The 17626-nt window shown below is 43.3% G+C and overlaps 1 long non-coding RNA gene across 1 annotated transcript in view; it reads left to right on the top strand.

Moving 5' to 3' along the window:
* The first annotated feature begins 4877 nt into the window (after positions 1-4877).
* LOC138808232 (uncharacterized) overlaps positions 4878-17626 on the top strand; it is an 82764-nt gene continuing 70015 nt past the window's right edge. Inside the window, exon 1 of the long non-coding RNA XR_011366448.1 lies at positions 4878-4973. This is a non-coding gene — a long non-coding RNA (uncharacterized lncRNA). The remainder of the gene's footprint in view (positions 4974-17626) is intronic.

The following is a 17626-nucleotide window of genomic DNA, read 5'->3' as shown; positions in this document are numbered from 1 at the left end:
ATTAACGACCAGTTGGCTGGAAGTAGAGCTATGGCAGTATTAGAAGCTCAGCCTTGAGCAAAACAGCTGAGGAACACATTGCACCCTGAGTTTAAGCACTGAGATGTCCAAAAAATAAAATTCAAAAAGAGAAGGCCAAGTTTATGTATCAGTGCCCTACTTTCTTACTTGTGTATGTTAATTCTTTGAGTGCAAACAGACTGTATGCAAAGCTTTTGCTTTCATATACTGATTGATTTTTCAGATATGCTTGTTACGCATACTGCATCATTCTTTTTATTTCAGCCCCATCGCTTTGCTCTTCCAGGGTTCCAGGCCTCTCTCCTTATACAATGCACATTGCAGCTCTCAGCAGCCTATAGTTACATTTTATTATGAGGCCAATCCAGGAACAGTCACAAATAAGGCAAGGGAAGAGAAGATCAGGGTTTATAGAAATAACCGGTATTCAGAAAATTACACTTGAGGACACAAACTGTAGCATACTTATGTAAAAACTACCATTAAGAAAAAAAGATGAGGGGGCAGGGAATGTGGATTAGTGAGAGAATGCTTGCCTAGCATGCAAGAAGCCCTGGGTTCTATTCTTCAGTAGTATATACAGAGAAAAAGCCAGAATTGGTGCTGTGGCTCAAGTAGTAGAGTGCTAGAGACAATGCCCAGTCCTTGAGTTCAATCTAAGAAATGTCAAAGAGATATATAGGTAGGTAGGTAGGTAGGCAGGCAGGCAGGCAGATAGATAGATGATAGATAGATAGATAGATAGATAGATAGATAGATAGATAGATAGATAGATAGATAGATAGATAGATAGATAGATAGATAGATAGATAGATAGATAGATAGAAAAATGATACATGAATCTGGTCTTGGATGTCAGGAGGAAAGAAGGGAACAATTCCCAGTCATGAGTCCTTCTGCAGTGTGCCAGGACACCAGCATCGCCTTCACACAACCACAGAGCAGGAAGACTGTCTCTTTTTCACTTCTCAGGCAGAATGAAGGCCCCAGAACCAAGAAGGCAAAGCCAAGTTCTAACTCAGGTGCTTGGAAATAGAAGAGAAACGGCCCTGCCTGACGTTCGACTGGGGATTTGCATTAATGATGTGGAGAATGAAGGAAGGAGAATGGACTGGCAGAGGTAGAAGAAGGGCCTTCAAATCTGACAGATGTAGAGTAAAAAATCCACTCCCTAAGAACAGAGAGCATGGTTTTTCTACTCTGTTCCTGCCCTCTCTCTCACTAAACTGACTCTCAATTGGTAACCTAAAGATAGCCTGAGGCTCCCTTCACCTAAAGGAGGAAGGTTATGCATCGTTTGAAGAGGCTGAGAAAGCCTGACCGTGGTGTAACTGTAACAAATATTTCAGGTTTCCCCTCATTGCTGGATGTGTCTGGAATGAATATAATGAAGTGGTTTGCAGCTCACTTCCCTGTTGAGTGTGTATCTTCTGCCTCCTAATCCTACAAGCCTAGGTCTCTCCACCTAGCCTGGCTTTTGATACTGTTTTCTGTCCTTTAAATACAGTGTTACACTGGAGTTCTCCCTGCTAACAGGGCTAGGGCTTGAATCCTGAGAATTTCATTTGAACCTTGGATGGGTCAATGATGTTTCTTTCCTTCTTCTATAGCACAAGAATTCTAATAACATTTAGAGTTCAAGTAATTTCTCATCACCAAAGGAAACATAAGAAACTATTGAACACCTGACCTTTCAGAAGTGGAAGTCAGAGTGTCATAGACTTTCCTGCCCTGGTTGGCTTCACCCTGTAATCCTGAGACCTCAGCCTCCTTAGCTAGGTTGATGAGTTTAAGCTACTGGTGCTCTGCTAGGTTTAGGACTGTAATGACACTGACAATACAAGTCAAGTGCTTATCACAAAGGGCTTGGGGAGCATATTAAGCCTTTCAACATTGGACCATTCAGATCCCTTTAGCACACAAGGTTATAATGCTAGAGTCTGAGAGCCTGGGCAAGTGGATCTGTTACACTTCAACCTTAAGCTCTGACTCCAATTCTGGTTTACATCAGCTTTTATTTTCCAGGGAACGTTCTCCTAATTAGCAGATAGGAAAAGTACTTTGATTAACCCTTACTTTTTTCCAGTTGTGTGTCTTGTATCAAGCTTGGGCCCTGTCCCTGGGCAATTCAGCTCAAGGCTAACACTCTACCACTTGAGCCACAGCACCACTAGGGGTTTTTTTTGGTGGTACATTGGACATAAGAGTCTAACAGGCTTTCCTTGCCTAGGCTGTCTTTGAACTGTGGTCTTCAAATCTCAGCATCCTGAGAAGCTGGGGGGCAAGTGATAATTAGGATGATGAAGAGGGAGGATGATTCCAGGTCAGGGGTGTCAGGATATTTTAGCTATGATTTCACCTGACAACCTAGACTACCAGTGATCGAGCCTTTGATCCAGCCACAATACTATTAAAAGTCCTGGCACCTTGGTATCACCGTTGACGACCTGGCTGTCATTCACTGCAGGATGCCTGTGCAGTTCATCCTTGGGGGCTGGGACTTTCGAGTGCTCAATTGGGCTCAATCTGAAGATGACACCCCTGGCGTTTATTCCTCCATGAGAGACAGAGGTAAGCATGCCACTGGCACAGGGCAGCCTGGGAATGAGGGCGGGAGTTGGGACCCATTTTGCTCTGAGACTTCATCTAGAAGGTGTTAGGGCCCTGTGACTTCCATTCTCAGTGGCAGAAGGGGGTCTCTTTCGTGGCTCAGTCTTTAATCTAGATGGCAGATTTGGGATTCAGAGAGGGCAGGCTGAAGGTGAGGCAGGGCTAGGTAGAGACTGGTGGGAAAACCAGAGGCACTGGGCTCTGAGCAGGGTTGCTTTTTTTGTTAATACTCAAACACAGGAACATTCCTGGGATAGATTAGCCATTTTCACCTTCCCAAGAGAGAGGGACCTAGAGCTCCCCAGTCTCAGTCCCTTGACCAAGAAACACTTTGGTTCCCATATCATGTGTTTGAATAACTAGATCTCACTTTACTGTCCAGTGTTGAGGCAGAACTCTGAGAGATCTTGAGTCTTTGATAATTTCAGGGGATCCTCAGTATGAGATCGTACTTGAACGTCCTAATTTGGTGCATGGTCAGGCCCATCTAAGACTGCCATGGTGTAGGACAAATTATCTAGAGAATCATAGCAGGGTGGGAGAGTTCTGAGAGTCTTGATTATTATGTGTGAGTTTTGAGCACCCGTGTGCCCACCTGCTTCCCTTTCTTGGGTGGATTTTGCTAGGAAATGCTTAAAATTAGGGGGTGTTTTGTCTTTTATGCTCAAAGATAACCTTTGAACCAGAGCTTTACTTCTAGCTCTTTTGGGTTTAATTGGAAAATAAAGAGTTCTCATGGACTTGTTGCAAAGGGTGGCATCCAACTGCAGTCCTCAGATCTTAGTTTCCTAAGGGGATAAGATGACAATCATGGAAAATTATCTTTGGCCAAGTGCCAGTAGCTCATGACTGTCATCCTCGGTACTCAGGAGGTAAGATCTGAGGATCCCAGTTCAAAGCCAGCCTGGGTAGGAAAGACTCTGAGACTCTTATCTCCAACAAACCATCACAAAACCAGAAGGGGTGCTGTTGATCAAGCCTTGAGCTGAAGAGCTCAGGGACAGCACCCAGGCCCAGAGTTCAAGCCACACATCCAAAAAAAAGAAAGAAAGTAAAACATCTTTGCCTGCAAAAATGTGGAGGTGTGTGTGTGTGTGGGTGCTGTGGAGACCAGGTGCTGGCCTCACTTTACAGACATTTCTAAGAACTCCCCAAGTTTTCCCCAGTTTGAAGCCACAGTAGGATGGGCGGTGCCTTACCAAGAACTCAAGAGGACGAGGCCTTTGGCAGGCAGTGAGTGGGTAAATGGGTGAAGAGATCGGAGTGTTGTGCCTGTATTCTCTCCATTGAAGGATGGGTTTGGATGCTGAGTGTCAAAGTTTGAAGTCAAGGGCTGCAAGAAGTTCGTGTCCTGACAAATTGAGTTTCCTCTGGGAATATGAACGTGGCTAAAGCAGGGTGCTGCTGGTGGCTCACAACTGTCATCCTAGCTACTCATAAAGCTGAGATGTAAAGACCACAGTTCAAGGCCAGCTTGGTGATACTTCATATCCAATGAACCACCAGAAAACAGGAACTGGCTTTGTGGCTCAAGTGGTAGAGTGATCATCTTCAGCTGAAGAGCTGAAAGTCAGTGCCCTAGCCCAGAGTTCAAACCCCATGACCAGCAATAAACAAAGAGGTGGCTGAGTTTTCAACATAGCAGTGTGTATGGTAGGAAATTCCATGCTGGGTTATGAGACATTCCAGATATGTTAGAGGCTCAGTCTTGTGTCTACAGTTGGACTGAGTACGATAGTGCCATCTTCTCACTGGTCAGATATGATCCGAATGGAGGGAGTTCGTGGTTCTGTTCTCAGGAACAGCTGAGGCCTTGGAATGTCCGTGTGTGTGTATGTGTGTGTGTGTGTGTGTGTGTGTGTGTGTGTGTGTGTGTGTCTGTTTACGTGTCTGTGTGTTTGTGTGTGTGTGTGTGTAATTTTCCCTCATCCTTCTCTGCCCCCTTCTTAGGTTCCTGTCCTCCTCTTTCTGACTTCAGATGGTGCCCTTCCTCCACACCAACCTTGCCTTTAGCTCCCTATCAGCATCTACAATGAGTCGAAAATTGCCAGTGGCCTGTGTTCCATATTTTCTCTGGGGCACAAGTCTGGCTGTCCAAATATTTGGCCGCCTCCAGCAGATTCTGGTACAGCAGTGCCAGCTGGCATAGGTCTCTCATGCCTCAGATGGAGGGCCTCAGTCATATGATGTCCTGTCCTTTTCCTCAGCTGGGCTTCTGACATCCCTCTCAACAGGCTGGCAGTGGAGTGGGGAATGGGGGTTTGCTGGTGGGTCTGGCCAACTCAAGCTTGACAGCTGACTGAAGGCCACCCGAGCAAGGAGGATCCAGGGCTACATGGGAGGTGAGACCAAGGTGGCTTGGAAATATTGGTCGGTGTCTAGGTAATGTAAATGTACTTTATCACAGGAAAGTCTATCTTCTGGCCCCAGCTTGGCCTTCTAGACAATTTCGGATGCCCAGAATACAGAGGCACAGACTTTAGATTCCAGGGCCAGGGAGCTGGGAGATGAGAGAATCAATGTTCTGGCGTATTAGTCTTTACCTGGCTATGCCCCTCCCCCCTTGTGTATGTTCACTTCTTAACCCAGTGTTGGCCACACACTGGCCACATGTGGCAGTACTGTGGAAGTGGCAGAAGTGGAGGTGAGATCTAGGATGACCAAAATCTGGATTTATGGCCTGCGGGGCTGGCAAAGTGTGTCTTAAAAAAATCTTTGAGCTGTAACTCTGGGCCTAGGCACTGTCCCTGAGCTTCCTTTGCTCAAAGGTAGCATTCTGCCACTTGAAACACAGCTGAACTTTCATCTTTTTTAGTAGTTTGGTGGACATAAGTGTCTCATGGACTTTCCTGCCTGGGATGGCTTCAAGCTGCCATCCTAAGAGCTCAGTAGCTAGAATTGCTGGCACCTGCTAATGATGTTAGTCTGTGTGTGTGTGTGTGTGTGTGTGTGTGTGTGTGTGTGTGTGTGTGTGTGTGTGTGTGTGTGTGTTTACCGGGACAAGAACTCAGAGCCTAGATGTTATCCTTTAGCTTGTTTACACTAGGTTCGTGCGGTACCACTTGAACTACAGTAGCTCAACTTCCCAGCTTTTTGGTGATTCATTGGAGGTAAGATACTGCCCAGGATAGCTTTGAATCTTGATTGATCCTCAGGTCTCAGTCTTGAGTAGCTAGGATGACAGGCTTGATCCACCTTCGCCCAGCTGATAATGGCCTTTCTCAACATTGGATTTTGAGCTTCTGAAATCTTCTTTATTTTTTCTGTGCCTATACTGGGGCTTGAATTCAGGGTCTAAGCTCTGGTCTCTTAATATTTTCCCTCAAGGCTGGTACTCTACCAATTGAGCCACAGCTCCATTTCTGGCTTTTGGTGGTTCATTGGCAAGAAGAGTCTCACTAACTTTCTTCCCCTGAGCTGGCTTTGAACCACGATCTCTGATTTCAATCTCTTGAGCAGCTAGGATTTACAAGGGTTGAGTTACTGGTGGCACTGGGTAGCAGCTTTTCTTAAGCAAGTGTTCTTCCCTGCGTTTGCCCTGATTCCTCCATGCAAAGGAGGCCTTAGGGTCAATGGCTGTGAAAAATAGGCTTTCAGCCACAGGAAATGGCTGGGGTCCATGGTGAAAAATCAAGCTAATCTTCCCCTGGGCCCCATTCTGGACCCTACCCTCTGCCCTACCTGTGACTCAAGTACAAACCTTGACCCAGCCTTGAGTGTTCAGCCATACTTGCCTGAAGACACAGAGCCTTCATTCCTCCCACACCACCTGCTCTACACCAAACCTCAGGACCTTTGCCCATGCTGTGTACCTTCTGCCTGAGGCTCTCTGTCCTGTTCCACATCTTAGAACTCCTGTGGAATTTTGGCACTAGTTATATCACCTCCTGGAGCAAGCCCTTCCTTCCATTCTCTCTCTTTTTAAAAAATATTGAGTTCCTAGAGATGGAACTTGGTAGACTGACTGGCAAATGCTCTATATTGGTGTGTGTGTGTGTGTGTGTGTGTGTGTGTGTGTGTGTGTGTGTGTGTGTGTGTGTGTGTGTGTGTGCCATTCCTGGGGTTGAAATTCATGGCCTGGATGCTATTCCTGAGTTTTTATGCTCAAGGCTAGCACTCTACTACGTGGAACACAGCTCTACTTCTGGCTTTTGGGGTGTTTAATTGGAGAAAAGATTCTCATATAGACTTTCCTGCCTGCACTGTCTTGCAATTATAATCCTCAGATTTCAGCCTCCAGAGTAGCTAAGAGTATAGGGGTGAGCCATCAGCACCTGCCATCTCCCTCTTACCTATAACCTCGGCCCTCCTCTGAGTCCCAGAAGAGTATGTCTCACCAAGCTCACATGTTTTTGCTAATCTTGGGCTTGAACTAAGGGTCTGGGATTAAGCCACAGTGCCACTTTTGGCTTTTTCTGTTTATGTAGTACTGAGGAATTGAACCTCGAGCTTCATGCTCTCTAGGTAAGCACTTTACCACTAAGCCACATTCACAGCCCAAGGCTCACCTAACAGGATCTAGGAGGGTGGGATTTCAGCACAGAAATCGCTGGCCATTTTATATCTTTGCCAGGATTTGGGACCAGCCTGAGACTCGGCAATGAGGAATGGTGAATGAGTGATAGCCACCAGGCCTCAGAGATCTAGGCTCACATCCTACAGAGGGATAGGAAATATGGAGCCAGAACCTTCCACAACTCATACAGCCTAGCAACTGTGGTCTCCCTGGAGGTAGTGGCTGGCTGCTAGATGTCCCAATGAAATACCTCAGCCAGAATGTAATGCATCTGTTGCATACACCAGCCCAGGCAAGCCTTCGGGGTTTCACTTATTAAATACCAGAGAAGGATGCTTTGTTCAAGCTACTGGCTCATACTTAGTACTCTCTGAGGGCTTTTCCCAGCTTGCCCAGGTTAGGGGTCTGGGCATGGGCAGCCTGCTGAAAGCCCATCGTCCATACATCTACACACAGAGACATGGAGTTACTGAATTCTTTTATTTCTTTGGCAGGTCCGAGGTTGAAATAGGAGACTAAGCCCTATCCCTGATCTCCTTTTGCTCAAGGGTAGAGCTCTGCCCTTGAGGTACAGGCCCAACCCATGGGCATATTTTCCTGTGATCTCTTAGAATTAAGAGTGTCTAGGACTTTCCTGCCCTGGCTGAATTCAAATTGGCATTCTCTACACCTCAGCCTCCTGAGGAGCTAGCATTAAATACAGGAGCCACTGACACCTGGCTTTCTTTTCTTCTTGTTCTTTTTAAAATCATGACAATCTGAAATCTTCACAGTGTTATTCCAATTGTTTACATTTGAAATAAATTATCTAGGCCTGGAGTTAGAATGCCAGGACTGCCACTCACAAATGGAGGGAGATCCTGACAAACTCATTCCTATTTATGTGAATGCTAATGGAATATTATCAAAGTAATCAAAGTAATAATTAAATTTGCAGTTAATTCATGATTCTATTTTAGAATGCCACAGAAAAATTATTGAACTTAAATCTTCCATTCTAACACCATGGTATGATTCCTCTAATGGAAGGATATTGACGAATTTTTAATTAATGCTTTCATAAGTATTCAGCCATTATATTTCATTAAATGGAGAAATAACTTAAACTAATAATTGGTAACTATGTATATATATATATATATATATATATATATATATATATAATTTAATGATATCCTCTATATATTGGGCACTATTGTGGCTTGATCACAGGTCCTCAGAATTTCCTGGCAGCTCAGTTTTCCAGAGGATGGTGAGCCAAGACTGTGACCCCATTTATGGATTGGGCATTCTAGGCCATGAGTTGAAATCTCAGCATGGCCAAAAATTTATTCATGGAGTAAGAAGCCACTTTTGACACATTTTTTTTCCTGAAAAATATCCTGGGTTTCAGTATGATATATAATCTATATGCAAATATATCCTGTGTGATAGGATGTAATAAATGAAATGTTATGTGTATTATAATACTAAAGAAATAAGTGTAATAAACGTCATACTCACTAAACCCATGCATGTAAATAAATCTCATATATGAATATTATTATTTCATTTTGAGGCTTCTATTCAGGCCCTGGGAACTGGTCTAAAATTTCTTGTCCTCAAGAACGGTGAGCTTCCCCTTGAACCACAGTGCCACAGAGTTACCCAGACCCTGAGTTCAAATCCCAGGCCTGCCAGAAAAGTGGTGCAAATTTAAAACCAGGGCTTTTTTTCCTTTGGCTAAGCACAGGGCTTGAACTCAGGTCTTGGCATCTCTGTCACAGTTGACCCTTGGTTCCTGGGACCCAAGTTCAAATCTCGGGGTTGGCAAAAAATAAAAAGGAGAAGGATAAAACAGAGAAGTTCAATAACATGGTCTTACATTTTTTTCCCCTTTGCATTCTGACAATCCTGGGCTTAAATTAAAAGGCCCAGAAAGTGTACATGATCTTGCGTTTGGCTGGCTATGAGGGAAGCCATAACCGAAACTTCAACTTAGGCCTGGAGGTCGAATCCTGGGACTTCCACTAATGATTGTTGGGAGATTCTAAGAAATGCATGCCAATATACATCCATACAAATGGAATGTTATAAAAGTAACCATTAAATTAGTAGTGTATGAGTATACTATAAAATTATACACAATAATTATACTACTTTGACTAATTTTCAATTAATACCTTGTTATATATTCAACCATGATACTTAAAACTTGAAGGAATAATTTATTTGTCAATAATTATTAGTAATATATGTAATTTCATAATATACAGACAACTTTCTCTTATTTTATACATATGTATACATATATATATATATATATATATATACGTATATATGTCAATCTATACATTTATTTGTTTATACACTTGTCATTCCTGGGGCTCAGTTGTATAGTGATGGCTTGTACATACAAAGCCCTGGATTCGATTCTCCACTACCACATGCATATAAAAATTCGGAAGTTGTGCTGTCACTCAAGCACTTGAGCACTGGCTTTGAGTGCAAAACCATAGGGACTGTGTCTAGACTCTTACTCAAGACCCAGGACTGGCACCAAAATATGATTGAATGTTGTGAATGCAACTCTATAAGTATAGGACTTCAAATACCTCATCACAGAGCAAGCCATGAGTCTGGTGCTGACAGCTGCCATCTAACCTGACTTAGCCAGAGGTATGCCACTGCAAGCCAGCTCCACAGAACCACATGCTGCTGCCTCGCTCACCCCTGTCATCAAGATATTCGGGGGCTGAGATCTCACACTGATGGGTTTAAAACCCAGCCCTGGCAGGATGTCTGTGAAATTCTGTGCTGTGGCTCAAGCAAAAGTTCATAGGACAGTACCCTCAACATTTTAGTGCAATCCCTATGGCTGACTCCCTCCCCCCAAAAAAAAACCCCACCAATCTCAATGATTAGATGTGAACTTTGTGCAGTTTGTGATGTGTTTCTGAAAAAATGGTGATACTGATGAAAACACCCAATACTAATGACATCTTGTGGGATACAGCTATGTGATGAGTTCTTCCTGAGGTGCTGGGTCCTTCGTGTGGTGCTGTGTGCTGAGTCCTGCTCAGGATGCTATGTGCTGAGTCCTTCACAGGGTGCAGTGTTCTGAGTCCTGCATTGGGTGCTGGGTGATGAGTCTCACTGGATGTTGTGTGCTGAATACTGTAAAGAGTGTAATGTGTTTTGTCCTTCAAAGGGTGCATTCTTTCATCTTGCCCTTGTAATAGCTCCACAACTTGGATGATTAGGCAGACAAGAATATTGAGGCTCACATATGTCCCCATGGCAGGGACAAAATTATGTATTAATGAAGACTAGTGAGTTGTCTACTGCGGACAATTGTTTTGTTTTGTTTTTTTCTCAGTCATGAACCTTGAACTCAGGGTCTAGGCGATGATCCTTACCTCTTGGACTCATGGCCAGCACTCCACCACGTGTAGCCAAGGAACCTCTTGCAGCAGAGTGCCACAGCCTAGGGTTGTATCGCCAAGGTCTGTCTTCCTGGCTTCTCAGGAAGCTGAGACCAGAGTATCTGGGTTCCAAACTATCCCAGACACAAAAGGTCCCATGAGACTATTATCTCCAATTCATCACTAAGAAACGTGAAGTGGAAGCTGGGTGCTTGTGGCTCATGCTGATCATCCTAGCTACTCAGTAGGATGAGATCTGAGGATCATGGTTCAAAGCTAGCCTGGGCAGGAAAGTCCGTGAGACACTTAGCTCCAATGAACCACCAGAAAACCGGTGGCTCAAGTGGTAGAGCACAAGATTAGAGCTGAATTGCTCAGGGACAGCACCCAGAACCAGACTTCAACTCATACAACTGACAACAACAAAAAAGACATAAGCCAATTAACAAACCTGAAGTAGAGGGCTGAGAATGTACCTTAGGGGTAGAGTGCTTTTCATACATGAAACCCTAGGCTTGAATACTCTGGACCAAATCACTAGGAAAAAGCCTGAAATGGCTCTGTGTTTCAAGTAAGAGAGGGCAATCCTTGTACAAGAGAAACTAGATACAGTGCTCATGTCCTGTGTTCAAGCTCCAGGACTAGTGTATGCACATACACACTCCCACGTGCGTTCGCTTACTGACACACAAACACACACAGAAAGTAGAAGTGAAGCTGTGACACAAAATGGGAAGGCAGTAGACTTCTGCTCTGAGATCATGGTCAGCACCCACGCCCTGGGTTTAACCACAAAACTTAGCCTCTCAGGGCCCAACTAGGAGAGGTCAAAGGTTTCAAAACTTGATGCGCTTCACCAGCCCTAGATGACAGGAAATTTTGTGATATCTGAGATGTTCTTGGATTTCCAAAGCTTCCGGAAAGCTAGGAGAGGCATCATAGGCCCATCATCGCAGGTTATGAAACATTTAATTAGGTTAAGTGCCCTAGTTGTTTGCCAGAAGGACTCCTGAATTATATTGAGCCCTGTATCTGAACATCAGAATATAGTCTCACAAAGGCAGTATAAGTGCACAGAACTTGGCCTTCCATGGGAGGTGGCATAAATGAAGGTTTCCTGTCAAAATAGAGCACTTGGGAGAGAGATCGTTTGACTTTCAGAGCCTGCCCACACTCCTCCTCACTAAGTGGCCCAGATAGAGTTGCTTGTTACACAGCTGTACAGGATTAAGGACTTTTGTCTGCCTGTCCAGACAATGAGAAAGACTTCTTCCAGCAGGACTTGGATGCAGAGCAACCTTCAGGCTATACTGGGAGCAGTGAGTGGAGCCCTTGAACATGCAATGTCATAAAAGCATCCTCTGTGTTATGAACTCATAGTTTTGAATACAAATTTCCTCGCTTGGTGCCACTCATCATAGCTACTCTTACTCTGGAGATTCACCTGTAGGAATACATCCATACATAGACCAAGACGTGGAGATACAGGCTCTTTTTGAGGGGGCAGGTCCTGGGGTTGAACTATGAGCCTGTGCGCTGTCCCTGAGCTCCTTTTACACTGGCCGGATTCAAATTCAGATTCTTTACATCATCTCAGCCTCCTGAGGAACTGGGATTACAGTCAGCAGCCACTGGTACCATCTTTCTTTTCTTAATTTTTTTTTTAATCTGGACAATCTGACTTCTTAGTGGGTCATTCCAATGGTTTGAACTTATAAGAGACTACCCAATGTTCTTTATAGCTGCTTTCTCAGAGAAGGATTTTCTCTCCTCATCTTCCACTCTGGTCACAGGTTGGAAGACAAAAGTGAGAAATGAGTGTCACAGGATTGAGGAGCAAATGTCCACAGGACATGCCAGTTCTGTCACTTAGCATTGAGCTGCAATGAATTTACTGTCTCAGGATGAGAGGACCAAAAGCTGGAACGATCGTCATACTGTCTGCATTGCTCCTTTTGCCTATAAAATGATCTGATAATTATGAGTGCTGTGTGTCTCCAACCTTAACTATCTAGGACACACTACAAGTATCTGCACGTTTCTATTTTTATCTAGTACCTCCTGAGATTTAGATTAAAGGTTTTTGTGGAGTGGCTCCTTGGTAAATCCCTGAGGAAAGCTGCTTGAATCCTCTTCAGGAGATCGCCTTACAAAGCCAGCCCAAGCAGGAAGTCTGTGAAACTCTTATTGCCAATAAACCACCAGAAAACCAGAAGTGGAGTAGTGGCCTAGAAGATAGAGCTCCAGTTTTGGGAGAGAAAGCCTAGCAGGAAACACAAGCCAGACCAGGCAGGAAAGTCTGGGAGTTGCTTAAGTCCAATTAACGACCAGTTGGCTGGAAGTAGAGCTATGGCAGTATTAGAAGCTCAGCCTTGAGCAAAACAGCTGAGGAACACATTGCACCCTGAGTTTAAGCACTGAGATGTCCAAAAAATAAAATTCAAAAAGAGAAGGCCAAGTTTATGTATCAGTGCCCTACTTTCTTACTTGTGTATGTTAATTCTTTGAGTGCAAACAGACTGTATGCAAAGCTTTTGCTTTCATATACTGATTGATTTTTCAGATATGCTTGTTACGCATACTGCATCATTCTTTTTATTTCAGCCCCATCGCTTTGCTCTTCCAGGGTTCCAGGCCTCTCTCCTTATACAATGCACATTGCAGCTCTCAGCAGCCTATAGTTACATTTTATTATGAGGCCAATCCAGGAACAGTCACAAATAAGGCAAGGGAAGAGAAGATCAGGGTTTATAGAAATAACCGGTATTCAGAAAATTACACTTGAGGACACAAACTGTAGCATACTTATGTAAAAACTACCATTAAGAAAAAAAGATGAGGGGGCAGGGAATGTGGATTAGTGAGAGAATGCTTGCCTAGCATGCAAGAAGCCCTGGGTTCTATTCTTCAGTAGTATATACAGAGAAAAAGCCAGAATTGGTGCTGTGGCTCAAGTAGTAGAGTGCTAGAGACAATGCCCAGTCCTTGAGTTCAATCTAAGAAATGTCAAAGAGATATATAGGTAGGTAGGTAGGTAGGCAGGCAGGCAGGCAGATAGATAGATGATAGATAGATAGATAGATAGATAGATAGATAGATAGATAGATAGATAGATAGATAGATAGATAGATAGATAGATAGATAGATAGATAGATAGAAAAATGATACATGAATCTGGTCTTGGATGTCAGGAGGAAAGAAGGGAACAATTCCCAGTCATGAGTCCTTCTGCAGTGTGCCAGGACACCAGCATCGCCTTCACACAACCACAGAGCAGGAAGACTGTCTCTTTTTCACTTCTCAGGCAGAATGAAGGCCCCAGAACCAAGAAGGCAAAGCCAAGTTCTAACTCAGGTGCTTGGAAATAGAAGAGAAACGGCCCTGCCTGACGTTCGACTGGGGATTTGCATTAATGATGTGGAGAATGAAGGAAGGAGAATGGACTGGCAGAGGTAGAAGAAGGGCCTTCAAATCTGACAGATGTAGAGTAAAAAATCCACTCCCTAAGAACAGAGAGCATGGTTTTTCTACTCTGTTCCTGCCCTCTCTCTCACTAAACTGACTCTCAATTGGTAACCTAAAGATAGCCTGAGGCTCCCTTCACCTAAAGGAGGAAGGTTATGCATCGTTTGAAGAGGCTGAGAAAGCCTGACCGTGGTGTAACTGTAACAAATATTTCAGGTTTCCCCTCATTGCTGGATGTGTCTGGAATGAATATAATGAAGTGGTTTGCAGCTCACTTCCCTGTTGAGTGTGTATCTTCTGCCTCCTAATCCTACAAGCCTAGGTCTCTCCACCTAGCCTGGCTTTTGATACTGTATTCTGTCCTTTAAATACAGTGTTACACTGGAGTTCTCCCTGCTAACAGGGCTAGGGCTTGAATCCTGAGAATTTCATTTGAACCTTGGATGGGTCAATGATGTTTCTTTCCTTCTTCTATAGCACAAGAATTCTAATAACATTTAGAGTTCAAGTAATTTCTCATCACCAAAGGAAACATAAGAAACTATTGAACACCTGACCTTTCAGAAGTGGAAGTCAGAGTGTCATAGACTTTCCTGCCCTGGTTGGCTTCACCCTGTAATCCTGAGACCTCAGCCTCCTTAGCTAGGTTGATGAGTTTAAGCTACTGGTGCTCTGCTAGGTTTAGGACTGTAATGACACTGACAATACAAGTCAAGTGCTTATCACAAAGGGCTTGGGGAGCATATTAAGCCTTTCAACATTGGACCATTCAGATCCCTTTAGCACACAAGGTTATAATGCTAGAGTCTGAGAGCCTGGGCAAGTGGATCTGTTACACTTCAACCTTAAGCTCTGACTCCAATTCTGGTTTACATCAGCTTTTATTTTCCAGGGAACGTTCTCCTAATTAGCAGATAGGAAAAGTACTTTGATTAACCCTTACTTTTTTCCAGTTGTGTGTCTTGTATCAAGCTTGGGCCCTGTCCCTGGGCAATTCAGCTCAAGGCTAACACTCTACCACTTGAGCCACAGCGCCACTAGGGTTTTTTTTTGGTGGTACATTGGACATAAGAGTCTAACAGGCTTTCCTTGCCTAGGCTGTCTTTGAACTGTGGTCTTCAAATCTCAGCATCCTGAGAAGCTGGGGTTCCAGGTGTGAGCCACCCGCATCTGGCCAATTGTTTATGACAGTCCTGGGGCTTATTTTTATCAAGGCTAGCACTCTGCCATTTGAGCCACTCCACTGCTTCTGGCTTTTTCTGAGTATGTGGCACTGAATATTCAAGCCCTCGTCATCATGCATGTTGAGCCAGCTCTTTACCTGTAAGGCACATTTCTAGGCTCACCCTTACAATCTTATCCCACAACTTGTCTGTCCAAAAAAAACGCTTCTGAGTATAAATCATTAAAGAAATCCCTATAGGAACGTGTTCAAAGATAAATAAGACAAAGTTCATACTTGAGAGAGACCCTAAACGTGTGAAGATTATTACAAATGCCATTTAATTATGTATCATGTTTCAACACAAAAAGTTTTAATGAAAAATGAGTCAATGTCCTAAATTATTGTGTATAATTTTATAATAGATGTGCAAAATGTAATAAATATGTGTATGATAACACTAAATAAAATACTCAATAAATAAATGAATCAAATAAAAAATAAATACAAAATCAATAATAAAAATCATAATATGTAACAAACATAATTATCTAAGTATATATCCTATATTACATATGTGTAGAAATATCTTTTCCATTGCAGGGCCTCCATTCAGGCCAGGGGAACTCTAGCCTGAATTTCATTTTGTCAAGGACAGTAAGCTTCGCCTTCACCCATGGTACAAAAGAGTTACTTGGATGGTGAGATCAAATCCAACCAATGGTAAAAATATTGGCCAGTTCCAAGATAGTGACTTAATTTTTTAATGAAAGGAGTTATTTTTATTCAGTTACATAATGAACATTAAAAAAAGCAGTGTAGAATTTTGTACAGCTATTCAGACGTCCGTCCCTTACTCACAAAGTGCTTCTCTGAACACTACATTGTTTCTTTCTTGTACTTTGTTTATTGTAAAAATGTTGTACGGAGGGGTCACAGTTACTTGAGCAAGGTCATGAGTATATTTCCTATTGAGCATTGTTGCCTCCTCCTTTGTTTTCCTCCTACCATCCCTTCCCTCCCATCTCCAAAACTACTCCTCCTGCCAATCTGAGTGACTTATTTTTAGTTTTGGCTTGGCATGGGGTATGAACCCCAGTAGTGGCAAATCTGCACTTTCCCTCACATTGCTACAGATTTACAAAGACCCTGAGGTCAAATCCCAGGCTAGGAAAGAAAACTGACAGAAATTCCAAATTAGGGAGCTTTTTTTTTAAAATTTAGTTCATTAATTAATTAATTAATTTTTCTTTTCTTTTCTTTTTATTTGGGGGGCCAACCATGGGGCTTGAACTGAGGTCGTGGCAACTCTGCCTCAGCTCGATCACCCTAGGCTAGCTGCTGCTCAGGACCCATACCCAATCCTGGAATCCTAGGCCCAGAGGGCTTGCATGAGGATAAAAGTGGGATAGAACAAAAAGTGGGGAGCTGCAGAAGTCTGGGGTTTTATGTTTTTTAGTTTGCACAGTGACCATCCTGGGTCTGAATCAGATAGCTGCAAAGTTGATCTAACCTGCCATATCTGAAGGCTGGCACACTATCAAGAAAACCATAGGACAACCTGTCAACATAGGCCCTGGCTTCAAATCCCGGTCCTGACACCTACCAATGACAGGGGATGACAAGAGACTCATTCCTATGCATAGGAATACTGATTGAAAGAGAAGTTTGTGCATCGGTCTAGTCTAAAATTGGATGCAATAATCCTAGGACACGGATCGATCCCAATTAATAGTTTATTAAGCATGAAAAGAATACTATTCCTTTAATTGTATTATAATAAATACCTAAGAATTGGTAGGAACGTAATATATGTCATTCAATCATAGATAGGCGGCTATGGCTCTTTTTACCAATATATATTTATTTGTATACCACTGTCTGCCTATCCACGTAATGCTGTTTTGTACAATCCTGGGGCAAGATCTCAGCAGCTGCGAACCACCTGACAGCTTCATTGGCTAGAGGCTGCCGTGCTCAAACTCACCCATTCATGAATTGGGACTGCATGTCCCTGAGTTCAGATCCTAGCACTGCCAAAAATTTAATCTTGGATTAAGAAGCCAATCTGTTTTCCTTTTCTGGGAGAGTCCTGGGTGTCAGGCATGATTGAGAAGACATCTACAAATCTAAGTGCTATGTGAAAGGATGCAAACAGTATAATCCATTATTAGGTGTCATCACAGTCAATAAAATAAATGGTAAATAAATGAATAAAACAAAAAATTAAATGAATAACCACCCCAAACATAATATAGTCTGAACATCTGTATGGAAGTTCAATCCTATCTTTGAAATGTATATAAGGAATATGCTTTCCAGGGATAAGCCTTGAATTCAGGCCTAGGGAACAGGCCTGACTTTCTGTTCTTCAAGCATGCTGAGCTTCCCATTCCTGCACAGTGGAACAGAGTTACCCAGACCTCTTGTTCAAATTCCAGGCCTTGC

The sequence above is a fragment of the Dipodomys merriami genome, unplaced genomic scaffold, assembly GCF_024711535.1.
Source record: "Dipodomys merriami isolate MVZ:Mamm:240054 unplaced genomic scaffold, mDipMer1.0.p SCAF_448, whole genome shotgun sequence".
In the NCBI taxonomy this organism is placed as follows: domain Eukaryota; kingdom Metazoa; phylum Chordata; class Mammalia; order Rodentia; family Heteromyidae; genus Dipodomys; species Dipodomys merriami.
This window is presented reverse-complemented; position numbering and strand designations above follow the sequence as displayed.